Genomic DNA, 14,499 nt, shown 5'->3' on the forward strand with positions numbered 1-14,499 from the left:
TCAGCGTCTGAGACTGCTGATGTAGGCATACATAAGTACATAACATAGAGCATAACTGCATGCATGCATATATATATGCGCTGCAGTAATAAATTTAAGCATGCGCAGCATATAAGACCTTTGGTAGTTAAAGAACTGAAATAGTAGTGGGTCGAGACATCAACATATAGTAGCCTTAGCCCAAGATTTTTGCATTTCATAGCAAATATTTTTAAAGCGATAAGTACTCTTTTTCTGTATATGCTGTGTTGGCTATGGCCGAAGTATTTTTTTTCCAGGGTGTAGTCTTTGTAGTCAACTACATTAGTGCAAAGTTGCATGGTATGTCTTGAAGCAGTATGAATAAGGCCTGTGTGGATTGTATTAAGCATGGTGGTAGGAAAACCAAACAGGCCCTGAAGTCGCTCTTTGCGATGCCACGCTTTACAGAGCAATCGAACAAGGCTGACAAACGCTGAGAGTGTAAAGAAGGAAAGCAGAGCTCCTCTTAGTCCACTTGGTGCCCACAGTAATGTCGTGGGATACCCAAACTTCCCATTTGCCCCGAAAAGGTGCAGGTTCAATTTAGGCATCCAGATGTCTCAACCCTCTTCTTATAGTGGCCCTGAAATGCCTTTCTGAAAAATCGTGATATGACCGCTATTAAAGCACGTTGTCCCATGAGCCTCTCCCAGAAGAATTGTTCGAATCCTTCAACATTAAGTCGTGTTGTTCTACCCATTCCTGGTTTTCTCTCTCTCTCCGTCACTGCTAGTGCACTGGAAGCTATACAGCGGAGGAGCCACGAGGGCCCCAGCCAAAAGCAGAGTGTCGCTGTGGCGAAAATAGTGAGATAGGGAGCCTACATGCAAGCGCTGTTTCAGTGTGGGTGACGGCCTTTGTAAGGGTACTTGCCACCGCCAGATAAATTGGCAGTTCATCTTGACAGTTTTCATAAAGTGCTAAAGATGAAGACTAAGTCAAAGGAAGTCCTGTCGTATGTGTTCCTTCGGCTTTGTCTTTAGCACTTTTTCATGCAAACTGTTAAATAAATTTCATGTTATAAGGAAAAGGCAACATGTAAAAGATGTATCCAGGCTTCATGAAGTCATTGGTATAAAGCTAAATTAAAGAAATTGAATAGATTGCGTGCCAACATGGGAACAACGGAGCGTGTCAAAAAAAAAAAAAAGGCAAGGATGAGCCTCCTCTTTTTGTGAGATTGGGGAAAAAGTTCACTCGCCAAATTTGGTGGTAAATATAAAGGTAAAAATTTTGGTGTTGTCACCACCCTAAAACAGCGCTTGCACGTAGGCTCTCTACAGCGAAATAAAACCCCTTGATAATTTGAAAGTAGCGACACTCTGCTCCCCATGGCACTTTCCTCCTCGATTCTCCTCGCGTGCCGGTAGTGCTAGCTGCGAGCGCTGCACACGACACGCTTTCCCTCAATTCCCACATACGGGCCTCGGTATTCTATGGAGGCGCATGATTTTGGGTCAGCTGCACGTCCCAGCGGTGTGTAAATTTTTGAAATACGGTAATAACAGCATTGAGAATGCTGAAGGTAACGTTTATGAGGAGGTTGGCTTCTTTTTAAAGCCGTATGAATGGGGCATACTGATGTAAAAGGAGCTTGGAGGCGAGTTCTATACTCCAGACATTTGTTTCTGCCACATGATAATAAGCTGCTTTACTTTGTGCATCTGATCTAGTATTGCTTGCGGCACATCCCTCCATGTGTGGATATTTTTTTTCTTGCCTATGTGCGTATGTGCACTGCAGCTATTCAGCGCGCCTTCGTATAATGAATTAGCCACAAGTGCATAGTCCATCCATGTGTTTGTCTTCTCAATGTGAAAGTAGCTTTTGTGCTGAGGTCTCTAAATTGAATAGAATAGTTGCGCAATCTTAGTGCGAGCAAGCGTGCGCGATCATGTGACCACCCCCCTGTGCGTTGCCTCTATGCATGAGAAACCAAATAATAATTGTCACCCACTCATGCGTACGTGGCAGCCCAATTCAAAGCGAATTCAAGAACTGAAAAATAATCAAGAAATTATGCTGTAGTTGTCAAGTCCCAACCCCAAATTTAAGTTGTCCCACCCCCAAATTTCTACTTGGCTTATCCTTAAGAGGAAGCTTTAGCTCGGGCCCAACTCCGACGCGGCCTATTCAAATACATGTAAAACGAAAAAAGGTTTTTATGAGATAACCCCTGGACCGATTTTGATGAAATTTGTTGCATTTGAAAGAGAAAGTTAAAGTCTAGTGACTGTTGGAAGCGGAATTTCGATTTAGGGCTTGAATTTTCTTAAAACGATTTTCAAATATTTGACCGTTTGAAAAATATAGAAGCACGAAGTTCACAAATTCATAGCTCTGCATCAAGAACTGATATTGTGGTTCTGTAAACGGCATCCATTAGATCATTCAAAGCGGACAAATTTAATATGTCATTTTACATCTTACGTGAATTTGTTACGTTGGTTACAACGGTTTTGCAAAAGTTGTATTTACTTATGATTAAATTTTTTTTATATTCATGTGTAACATATCAATTTTGTCCGCTTTAGATGTACTATTAGATGCAATTCCCAGAATTGTATTATCATTTTTAGTTGTTTAGTTACGCAGTTGCAAACTTGATAGTTTCGTTTTTAGAAAACTTTCGATTTTTGTCAATTTTTAATAAAAAATTGACAACCTAACTCGAAAATTCGAAACCAACAGTCACTAGATTTTAAGTTTGTCTTTTAAATGCAACAAACCTCGTCAAATTTGGTGCAGTGGTTGCCGAGAAAAACGAATTCTCCTTTTACATGTATTTAGATAGGAGCACTCGAGCTAAAGCTTCCTCTTAAGCTTAAGTTAGCCAATCCCAAAATTTAGGTTGGCCCACCCCGAAATTTCAGTTGAACGAACCCTAAATTTCAAGTTAACCCACCCCTATTACAAGCTTTCCCATGCAATTTCTGAGGAGCCCTATGTATCTCTATGGGTATTCTCTTTTTATTTATTTTTTGAGAGATTTATGTTCCTTATCGCTTATAAAGCTACCAATCTACATTGACACTACTGTAACGATTAGATCTCCTAAGTTCGCAAATTGTGCATTTTTGTGCAGATACAAAGCATTATACTTCTTGCGTGACTGGGCTAGGGTACGCGCCAAAGAATGCTAATGCATTAGAAACGCAATGTCGACTGGCTAACGCTCATCAGCCGCAATGCCGTGGGTATACTTGCCGTTAATTCTTTTCAGGGCCTGCATTCATTGCATATAACTGACTGACGTGCACATCAAAGTAAGTTGGAATGAACGCTCCTCTACAAGCCGCTATTTAAATGTTCAGTTAAACAGGCAACGGATGCTAACAATCATGGAAAGTGCGATCGAGAGGCTGTATCTTCTTGCATAATTGTTCACAGTGGAAAGCAGAACCTATAGTGCTACTTTCCGACTGAATAACACTTGACGACGTGTGAGGTGATGGAGCCCCAGCAGAATATTCAGCATACTGAAGACAACCCCATTTTTATGCAACTTAATTACAAATTGTCGCAGCAAAAACGCTGATGAGAAGGCCGGAAGAATGAAAAAACATGAAGCATTAGGGGATGCTTTGATACGAGCAATATCAAAGCGCCTTACCTCGCAAACAACACTGTTTTTTGTCGGAACAATCTTGTTTCGGTCTATGTTGTGCAGACACTGCTTCCCGCACGTGCCATCACGATTTACATGTGGTATCATAAAAACTGCACGCATAACTATCTTCAGCCTTCTTGCTGCAGTTATATGCGCCACAGCACCGCGTAGTGCTGGCACAACTCCGCAGGAAATGGAGCTTGCAAGGTTGACTGCGCCGAGCCAGCCGAGCTAAGGAGAAAAATGGCGCCAATGGAAAAAAAGCGAAACGCAAGATCCGCGCGTTTCCAAGGGCAACACCAGGGAGGCCAATCATCGTGCAGAAAAACGGGCGCAAAACCGATTCCCGCGGAGGGGACGCCCGAGGGGTGAGGAGGAGAGGAGGTCGTGCGGTAGCCGCAGAGCTCAAAGAGTGGCGGTATTTTTATAGGAAAAGGGCTTGTCGCGGCACCCTGTGGCGGCCGTGGTAGACTGCACTACGCAGCACGCCGCTGCGATATCGGGGGCCACGTGTAGCAGACGCAGTTACACGCAGTGCGAGATCGTAGGCATATGTATTTTCCACTTATTTAACTAAAAAATGAGTAGTTTCGCATTACTCAGAATGTTTTCGCGACCACGAAATCAACTAATAGAGAGCAAGCACCTGTTCACCGCCTTTGACACGAGATTGTAAATTCCCTGCTGCATGCAGTGCAATAATATTTGGCCCATGTTCACACGAGCCTCGTTAACAGGTCGGCCACATTTTTTTACGATGTTTAACGAGTATTTCAGGGCCCCGTTAAGTTGGTTGATCACGTAAAGAGTAGTGATGAGTTTAAGTGCATTACGTGTCGTCAAGGCATTTTTGAGGTATGTGAAAAGGCGGCAGCGTAAAAAGACACGGACGGAGACCAGACAACAAGGTCGCTGCCGCCGTTTCAAATATGTACCAACACGCACAATTCGCTACACTAATGAGGTATATGCTGCGTAATATACATGGAAAACGGGTACGTATTCTTAGAAAGTCAGTGGAGGAAAATGGCGATGTTTTTTATTTCGAAAGCAATACTGCTCGCACTTTCGGCCCATCGGTGGTCGTGGCGCCTCCTTACACAGCTGCGCGTCACGTGACCGTGTGACGTCACGCCAGACCGAGAGACGGGGCCCCAGCTCGCGGCATCGATGGTGGAGGCGAAGCCTTGCGCGCCGCTGCTGCGGCGCTACCGAGAGAGGGCGCTCGCTGGCGTGACGTCACGCCAGACCGAGAGACGGGGCCCTAGCTCGCGGCATCGATGGTGGAGGCGAAGCCTTGCGCGCCGCTGCTGCGGCGCTATCGAGAGGGGGCGCTCGCTGGTGTGACGTCACGCTAGGAGGATGAATGGGGCTACAGCTCGGCTCCTCGCAGTGGTCGGCGCGCTGCCTTGCGCTATGTCGGATGATGTATAGCCATAAGTTTAACAAAGGGCAACCATGTCCACACCATCAGCCGAACCAAGGCGCAGCCAAGGGTATTGCTTTCGCAATCTTCCAGGCTTAACCAAGCTAAGCCTTAGCCAATTTTTTTTATCATGTTCTTCTTTTCAACACTTTAGAAACTGCCCCGCGCGCAGAAAAAAAGGTCAAGCGAGAGTTTCTTTCAATTTAGGCGTATACTGGAGAAAGGTAGGCGTATACTGTAAATAAGAATTTCACCATGGAGAAGCTGACCCCCTTCCCTCGCTGATGGCTTGAATATGCCTGTGTACGCCTGCCTGCTTCACCAATGTGAAAGGGGACACGCTGGTGTTCGAAAAAAGAGTTTACGGCTGTAATTCGTTCATTCAGTAACAGTGAAAATTGGAAGGAAAGAAATTGCTGCTGACCACACCGTCTAATTTAGGCAGCTGAATAGTTGCTATAGCGGAGGATGTTGCGTGTGTATATAGTGTACTAGTATTCTAGTTCACCGTAGGTGTGTGTTAGTAAAGGAAATGGCGAGGGAACTGCACAGAGGATAGGGTAGTACTACCACATGTGCATGTCACAAGAAAAGGTACCCGATTACAACTGCTTCATTTAAAAAAATGATTGATTACAGATACCTATTACTGGCCCCAAGAGAGCAACTGAGAATTTACTAAAATGTAGTACATTACATTTACATTACTTTCCACCGAACCTTTATTAATACTGCACAAAGAGAGCAAATAAAACGAGCTGGCCGGGCACACATGTTTGTCTTCAATAACAACTGCTTTTCAAAAATTCTTGACTGTCATCTTTCGGCCTTTTTCTTGCGCAGTGAGACTCAAATCTAGCTCGGTGATGTGGGCTGAAGGAAAAAGTGTCGTACAGTGCGAACACCTTGCGCGCAAACTCGTGGTTACTCAGTGCCACGATGCTTGCACCTGGGTCCTCTGTGAAGCGCAACACTTCATTGTTGCTGGGGGTTGGAGAAGGCGTTCTTGGCAGGGCCGACGAAAAGCGCAAGAAAGTACTTCCGTAGATGGTTTCCTGGCATGAACGTAAAAAAAAAAATGAACATCGCTATCTAGCTAGAGCAGCTAGCGCTTGTTGTCGACCGACAACTGGTGGAGCGTAGAGATTAGATAACAAATTGCTGCCCCGGTCTGCCGGTCTGAACATGCGCATCTACAGGGCTGCTGCATATGACACGACTGCCGGTCGTTCTTACAGTAGTTCCCACCAAACTCAAGTGCCAAAAGCTGCGTCGTCTCTTGCAGCTTGTCCATCCATAAGTAACTGGCTGCATGTAATTGATCACTGAGAAAAAAAAGTAATTTAATTGCAGTGAGTGTTACCGAGTAAAGAATCTAAGTAATGAGTCAATTACAAAAGTACGAAAAATATGTAATTGATCACAAAAAATTATTACATATAATTCGTTATGTAGCAATCTGAGTAGTAAGTACTACATGGTCATTTACTCACCACTTCACCTGTCGTTTGTATGCCTAGAAAACAGTGTGCGCTTCCCCGAAAGAATGTGGCAATGCGTTTACTTCATACGCTTCGATAAGCACGTCAGCGAGTAGAGGCGACAAGTCTGATTTAAACTGTTTATCAAAAAAATCCCCGCCCAAGTACTCTGCACAAATGGTTATCACTCGGTTAATCCCGACACTTCATTAGACGACGGCTTGATTGGCTGCCGAATCCTCGGTACGCAGTTGCTGCTTGCGCTCGGCTCCACGAACCTGTTCTTGTGGCCGGGCTGTAGCATAGGCACGAAGTAGACGAGCTCGTTCCCACTTCTGCTCGCGGCGTTACTGATGGAAAGCTGCCTGCTCCTAAAGAGTACTTATGACGCGTGGCCTATCCATTTCGGAGCAGGAGAGAAATTGCTGCGCGCGCGCTCGGCTGCGACGGAGAGCAACGACGTCAATATTGGCGCAGCTAATCCTACACCACATTGAGAGCACAAGGCTTTTTCACCCCGATCCATGATGCCATGTTATCTGGCCCGACTGCCATAGAATTTGATGGGGATGCTCCCGAGTGGGCAACAGCGATTTTCACTGCTTTCGTCACGCCAGCCTTATCAGTTGCAATTTCGGGCCAGGTAGCGTGACGCCATGAATCGGAGTAAACATACCTTGTGCTATCCAGGTGGCGCTGGATAATCGCGCGCCTCTATTTCTCTCTTTATTTTTTCGCAAATGCGCATGGGGTTGCGCCGGAGGAGTTTCCGGCATCCAAGCGGCCGACAGACGGACGGACGGACGAATCGGCTAGCCATATAGAGCTTCGCTGTAAAAAGCGGCACAAACGCCATCGGGACCAGGTCATTTTCCTGTTTTTAAATATTCATTTGCCTTTAACTTCGTGTGCTGATATCGGCCCAAGGGTGAATCTCCGCATGGCTTCCATTGGCTGTTTTCGAGCAGACGCTCTTTCGACGCTAGCGCCAAGGTCCCCTTTAGTTACGGCCCTAACAGGAGGGCGATGCTCTAGCGAAATGGCGGCGCACACGATTGTTTACGTTGTCATGACAACAGGACTAGCAGCCACGCGGCGCTTCCTCTCCCTATTGTTCTTTTCTCTTTGTTTTTATTGTGTCGACCCGCTCCGCTTCCTTTCCCCCATGCCGCGCGCGCCGCTTACATTTGTTTTTGCCTGTACGCGCACGCTACGGCACACCACGAGCTGGCGCGTGGTGTGCCATGGGCTATGCGTTGGCACGCACGCAGTCTTGCCCATACTTGTATCAGCATGTGCTGGGACATAAAAAAATTCCTCTTCCAACACAACAGATCTTTGGTCTCGCTCTATTGACTTCGTTTCCGAAAGCAAATATTTTTCTTATAACGTGGTGTGATACACGCTCAAAAATTAACAAAAGGGAAAGGTGCATGACATATGCATCTAAACACAGAAGTTCACAGACAGTGAAACAAACAAAAAAAGGGGAAAAAAAAACGCTAGAAAACGCGAAAGCCGTTTCATGTACACACACACACATAAAAAAAAAAAAACGATTTTTATATAACGACCTCAAGACCAAAGTGTAGACGAGCTTCTGATATATGCACTAAGATATTGCACAAAACTGGACGACGTGTGTGACCTAGTCATGACAACTAAAGAAAGGGGAAACTCACTGGTAATAGCAAATCAATGACACGAAAAACACCTAAACATAGAATAAAATGCTAAGATATTGTTTGATTGACAGCCATACCAAAAAAAAAAGAAAAAAATACAAGAGCTTACTTATAAACCTGCCGGAAAGTATATACAATGCGTGACATGTTCATTAATACTCAAAAAAGTGAAAAAGTCATGGCAGAACAAAAATAACATTGTACTAAAAACTGAAATACACATTATCACATTATTTTGCACTTGGCCACAACTTTAGTAACGGTGGCAAGGGGGAAAAGAAGGTAGTCGGCTTTTGCAGCAGCACATAGAAAACATTCGCAGAAAGGTCTATTCCTCAATCAAAGACCAGGTGAAATAAGCCAACAACACGACTTTTCTTTCACCTCGAATGCAATGCTTAGCAGTAAAATTACGTCACGTAAGGCACTAAGTCGTACTTACTGGGCACTCCTTTGTATTATAAACATGAACTGCAAAAATCTACATTTAGGACACTTGCAATGCTCATGCTTTTCAGAAGAAAAAAAAAGCGTATCATGCCTACACATGAAGGTTGTACGCACGGTGTTCCCATCGGCGATTACTGAGATAATACACAAACACGAACAGTAATTTTTCAGCTGTTAGTACGCTTGTAGAACGTGACACAGAAAAATCACTGAGGGCGGAATGGAAAGCTAAGCAAGTTACTGAAGTTGTAGAATGAGACTTGGCACAGAAAAACAGTCATAGACAGTTGACAATGAGGAGGAACATCGATTTGTCAGCTTTCTCTACCGGTAAGGGTGAAGTGTAGCACAATCAAGGCGCAGCTATGTCCGAAGGCTCATCGAGCACGCACATGGTCAGGGCTGTGTTCCTGTACATGCGCCTTCTGATTTCCTTGGGTCTGCGCGCTCGCCTGTTGTCTTTAAGCACCCGGAACAACCTTGCAGGGCTTGTTTTTGAGGTATTCGTGCACCACTGCACGATGCACGAGCGGTGCGAGTCATGAGACTAGTACAAGCACACAGCTATCGAGGACCACGAAACTGACGAAACTACCCACGCCGGTCAACGCACAGCAGCGCACGCTTCTCGATAACAGCAGATGACGAAACATGAAACTCCATGCAACGGGCCGCCGGGCGCGCGCGCGGATAGTCGAAGGTGAGGGAGTTACGAGGGAGTGGTGAGACAGGGCGAGGGGAGAGGAGTTGGGGGGAAGGGCTCGGCCACCTGGATCGGCGCGCGGGCGCGCGACGGTTTACGAGGTCATGCAAAGGAAACGTATTTTCTGCTCCGCCCTCCTCATAGATGGCGCCAATTACCTCTGCCACCGAAGCCGGAGAGTTTTCCAGGCCAGATATCGGTGCCTCTAGTCCGTTCTTCGTGTCGTCGCTGAGTTGTGGCATGCGTTCCAAAAACGTTGCTCTAAAGGCATCTATGTGAACAGCTTTCGATGCAAAAATCTATGTGGAAAAAACACTTGTGCAAAGTAGTATCAGTTGGTTATTTCGTACTTGAAGTACATCTATGTGATCACGCCGTGCGTGCTTCTCAAGACCGAGCGCGCGTTAGTTGGCGCCTCATCTGCTGTTACTGCCTCGGCCCTTGCGCGTATAATCGCTCCCCGATATCGCTCTTCATCGCAGAGCTCCAATTTTGCTTGGATGCTACGTAAGTCGTCGTTTTATGCGCTCGGTAAGCTGCACTCCAAGGCCGTTAACTTTTTCAACACTGCACTTAGTTCTTTCTCTTTAGCTCTTTCTTCGTACTTCATTTCACAGGAGCGATCGATGGCGGCTCGCTTAATACCCCTGTCACACGGCACGTGCAATGTCATTTGCAGCGAATGAGATTACGTCTTAATGACATTTTTGTTTCTTCCACACGGGCATAGTGGATGACATTCGCAGCTAATGGCATTCACCCACTGAATGAGTTTCCCGAACTCATGGAAGCTCTACTTGTGTAATCTCGACGACAGGGGCTTGAAAAAGAATTATGAAATCGATAAGTTAAAACGAAACTTAATCAGAGTAAAGGCTGTCATAATTGCTGTTATGAAATTTTTAATAATTTTATGAAGTACAGCACGACAGTTGAAGTAGTTTGTGCAGCTATGTTCTTGTTCCCAGTCTCCGACTGGACGCTATAGCACCTCTTATCGGCCATGTTTACAAACGCTCGTCTGTTTCTTTTTTTTCCATTTCTGCATACTGTCTTTAAAGTCGTGCCGCGCTAAACCACAAACCGCGGAAGCCAACTCTGCAGCTTCGTCGGCGTAGAATGAAGAGAGAAGAGCGCACTGGACTGACGACGAGACGCGCGCGCTGCTGAAAGTGTGGGAAGACTACCTCAGCGATTTGCGCAGGGCGAAGCGCAACCCGAAAGTATACATGTCGATTGCCGAGCGCCTGCGGTCTCCAAGGTGCCGATAAACATCGTCATCAATTGCGAATGCCATTTTGTGTACCAGCGGTGTAAACAGGGAACGCAAGAATGCAATGACGTTCGGCATGAATGTAATTTACTTTGAATTACATTACATGACAGAGGTGTTAGTCGTTGTTTAAAATTTTTCTGCCTTTCAGCGACTTGTGCCACGTCGTTATTATTTACTTCTTGCCAATGTTCCTGGATATTGCTTAGAAAAATCTCGTCCTTGAACAATTTGGAATCATTTTCCACATCTCGTGAAGGTGTTGCGTGTTCCTTTGCGTCCAACAGATGTCATGACCAAAGAGTGATCGGTGAATGAAAGAGGGATGATGTCGTAGTTGCGACATAGAGGTATTACGCCTAGTGACACGTACATCCTGTCTAGACGAGCGTGACTGTTGCCCAGGAAGTGCGTGTATTCGCGTGTTCCAACCAGGCAATCAGCCACGTCGTCTAGGTCGCACTCGGACAATAATTCAGTAAGGACATGGCAGCTTTTCTCATTTGTTCTCCTGCCAATTCTCTCTCGATCTCCGAGTATACAAGGAAATCACCCAGAATAATCACTTTTCTCTTCATGCAAATGTGCATCTTTAAGAATGAAAAGAAAGAGAGTGCGCGCTTCACAAATCTTGGGTGCATATACACACAAAACACGCCACGAATCATCGCCAACATTAAAGTCAACGTACACTAATCTGCCTGAAAGGCACGAAAAATAATTTTCGATGGATAACCCGGGCAGTTTCCTGATAAACAAGATAACGCCCACCGACGCTCCTTTAGCATTAGGATATTATTGCATTTGTATTACGCTCACTACCGTGTAATACAAAGACGTAAACCTTAGCATCATGCCCCGAGTCTCCTGCTCCCCTTCGACCTTTGTCTCCTGCACGGCCAGAACATTGAGGTCCTGGTCTAGCACCATCCGGTACACTTGGCTTTGTTTACGCTTGGCGGCCAGACCTCTCACGTTTATCGTGCCTCAGCTAAGCGTACGGTTGATTGAAATTGCTAATACGGGAAAGAGAAAGAGGCCCGGAGCCTGGCGCTTCTCACAACGTCTAGCTAGCGGCTAGACGCCTCCGGGACCGTCCGGTTGTCTGTTGTGGTCCGTAGACGGTTGTGGCTTGTCGCCGCCCTTCCTGTCCCGAGAGCTGTTTGGACAGGGCTTGAAGCTACTCCTTCTCGTCATAGTCGTCCTTGCAGGCGGCCCGTCGGCGTGGTTCTTAGCAGTCGTTTTCCCGTCGGTAGCACCTAGCGGCCTTTTAAAGTTAGCGTTGCCGCTCGTATCCATAGGGTGGCTGCATGTTTGGCTGCATCTCCACCGTCTGCCTCGTACGCGGCATGTTCCCAAATCTTGGGTGCATATACACACAAAACACGCCACGAATCATCACCAACTGTAAAGTCAACGTTCACTAATCTGTCTGAAGGGCACGAAAAAAAGCGGTTTGTCATGCTTTTCTCCAGTTCTTCTGGAGGACCCGACGTTGCATCAGCTTTCTTTTCGAGGGCAACAAGTACGCCTTTCGTACCTTTCTTTGTTTTCAATGTTCCCCCCGCATCGTTGGCGCTCTCATTGTAACTAGCCCCTTGGCGGCGTTCTCGGCTTCAGCAGCGTCCATCCTCACCCGCGGGCTGACCTCTCTCCCTGGTGGCCCCAAGGCTGCGGCGTACGTGCGTATGCACTGATCTTGTGAATGCCCAAAGCTTCGACATCACGAGCATCGCAGCACCTTGCACTCGCGACGGACGTGTCTGACACCATTGCATCGTAGGGACTGCATCGGCCGTTCAGGCGGTACGACAAGGGCCAGTTCACCGGCAACTCGGATTTGGTGCGGGAGGTCATCGACTTTCATTCCGCTTTTCAGTTTCAACAAAACGGTCCGAGACGTTGAATTCCTGTCGCCTGCGCCTCTGACCCGCCATTGTACTCGCGTCACTTCAACGACCTTGCCAAAGGCCGCTAGCACTGTGTCTACATCTTGTCCGCCACCCAATACACCATCCATTGAAGGCGGAGGCGTACCTGTTGGTCTTGAGGGTCGACGACCACGCAGCGACGCTCCTTCCCGTTGAGCTCTTTCAGTGGCATTTTTTTTCGTCGCGTCTTCACCCTGAATGTGACTGCTCACACATGATTGCTCTGGTTGGCCGCAAGGGCCCCGACCTCCTGCGGCAATCCAGTCGGGACAAGCGCATCTCGGAAGTCTTCGGCCCTATAGGGCTTTGCTCGCACGTCACCATTCGAAAATACGGTGTTTTTCATGACAGATCCTGGCCTATGCTCCTGGCCTATGCTGATGACGCAGCCGTGTGTTGCAAAGACAAGGAAAGCGTCTTGCAAACGATAAGTGTTGCAAAGAACTTTGGTGAAAACACTGGAAGTAGAGTCTACTGGAGAAAGTGCCTCGGTATTTGGCATGTGGAGTGGCCTAAGGCCCCTGCTATCTTTGTGAAAGTCATGTGGTCGACAACTCCAGCAAAATACTTAGGCGTAGCACTTGAAGCTTATAAACAGAGCGAAGAATACAGGCAGTGCGAGCTTAATAGTCCTAAGGAAAAGGCTGAGGCGTGGAAAGCCAAACACCTTTCAGTATTTGCCAAGGCTACTGTCTGCAACCTGTTTTTCGTAGCTAAGCTTTTGAACGCGACAAAAACAAAGTTTTTGTCGTGTTCGTGTGGTGTTCCGGGTGGGAGATATGCAGCCGCACCAATTTCTTCAGACGGGAGAAAGATGGAGGATCAGGGCTGGACCACCTGTTTGTCAGGCAATTAGTTGGACGGTTCTTTTTCTTCAGGAGCAATGATGATCCACTTTTTGAAACACTGTAAAATTAGGCTCGTGGGTTTCTTGCTAGAGTTCATTGTATGCTCACAAGGTGTACCGGGAGTAGTGTTCGGTTTCTATAAGGAAATTGTACTGAGTGTTCGTTTCCTTGCTGTACGGTACTCGGAAGAATACTTCTTTATGGTCACAAGGAAAAAGCTGCACAATGATATATCGGACAGCCTTTTTTCCCCCATCCTTGTACAGATCCATAGACAGTCGAGGGCCAGGCCACAATGTTCTGGAACGAGTTAAAAGAATACAGGTACCGCCAGGTGTGAAAAGCTTTCTTTAAGTCTACACACAGGTACACTTTCACTTGCAACGTTCTTAGAAAAAAGGGACTTTTACATGCCATGGGGCTCAAATTGCTTCATATGCAAACAACCTGAGACAATAGACCATGCTTTCTTACACTGATGGGCGGGAGTTCGCCTGGGATATTCTACAACGAACAATAAAGAAAGAATTTCGTCTTGACCCAGATGGCATAAGATATCTACCGATAGATGGCGGTGACGGAACACCTTTCGATCAGGTAATCTTAACTGGCCTCTACTGTATAAGCCGAGCCCGCATGCCAGGCTTCTATTGCGATACCAATGGAAACCCCACTCCGCGTGTATATCCGAGAACAAATAACACGTTTTCTTGGTGTGGTTGCTACACAAGAGTGTTTTCCGCCTTGGATGGCCAGGGTGGAACCCCTGGCTAATCTTAAGGAATGTTAAACAACGCCAACTCCCATAAACAGGCCGCTTCGTCCATGACAAGCTCTGCGGCGTCAGTTTTTCCAACTGGTCCTGTTATACACTTGCGTAAGTCTTCACACGCACACGAACTCTCGTCATGCCCAAAACGACGGCACTGCGCACATCGAGGGACACGGCAGTCGCGTCGTGTATGTCTCGCGGTGTGACAACGCAAACATACCGGTGCTCTTCCTGGTGCAATTAGCACCGCCAGTTCCCCACCAACACGAAGCTGATGTGGGAGGTCGTCAACCTTGACT

This window comes from Dermacentor andersoni, chromosome 7 (assembly GCF_023375885.2).
Source record: "Dermacentor andersoni chromosome 7, qqDerAnde1_hic_scaffold, whole genome shotgun sequence".
NCBI lineage: Eukaryota > Metazoa > Arthropoda > Arachnida > Ixodida > Ixodidae > Dermacentor > Dermacentor andersoni.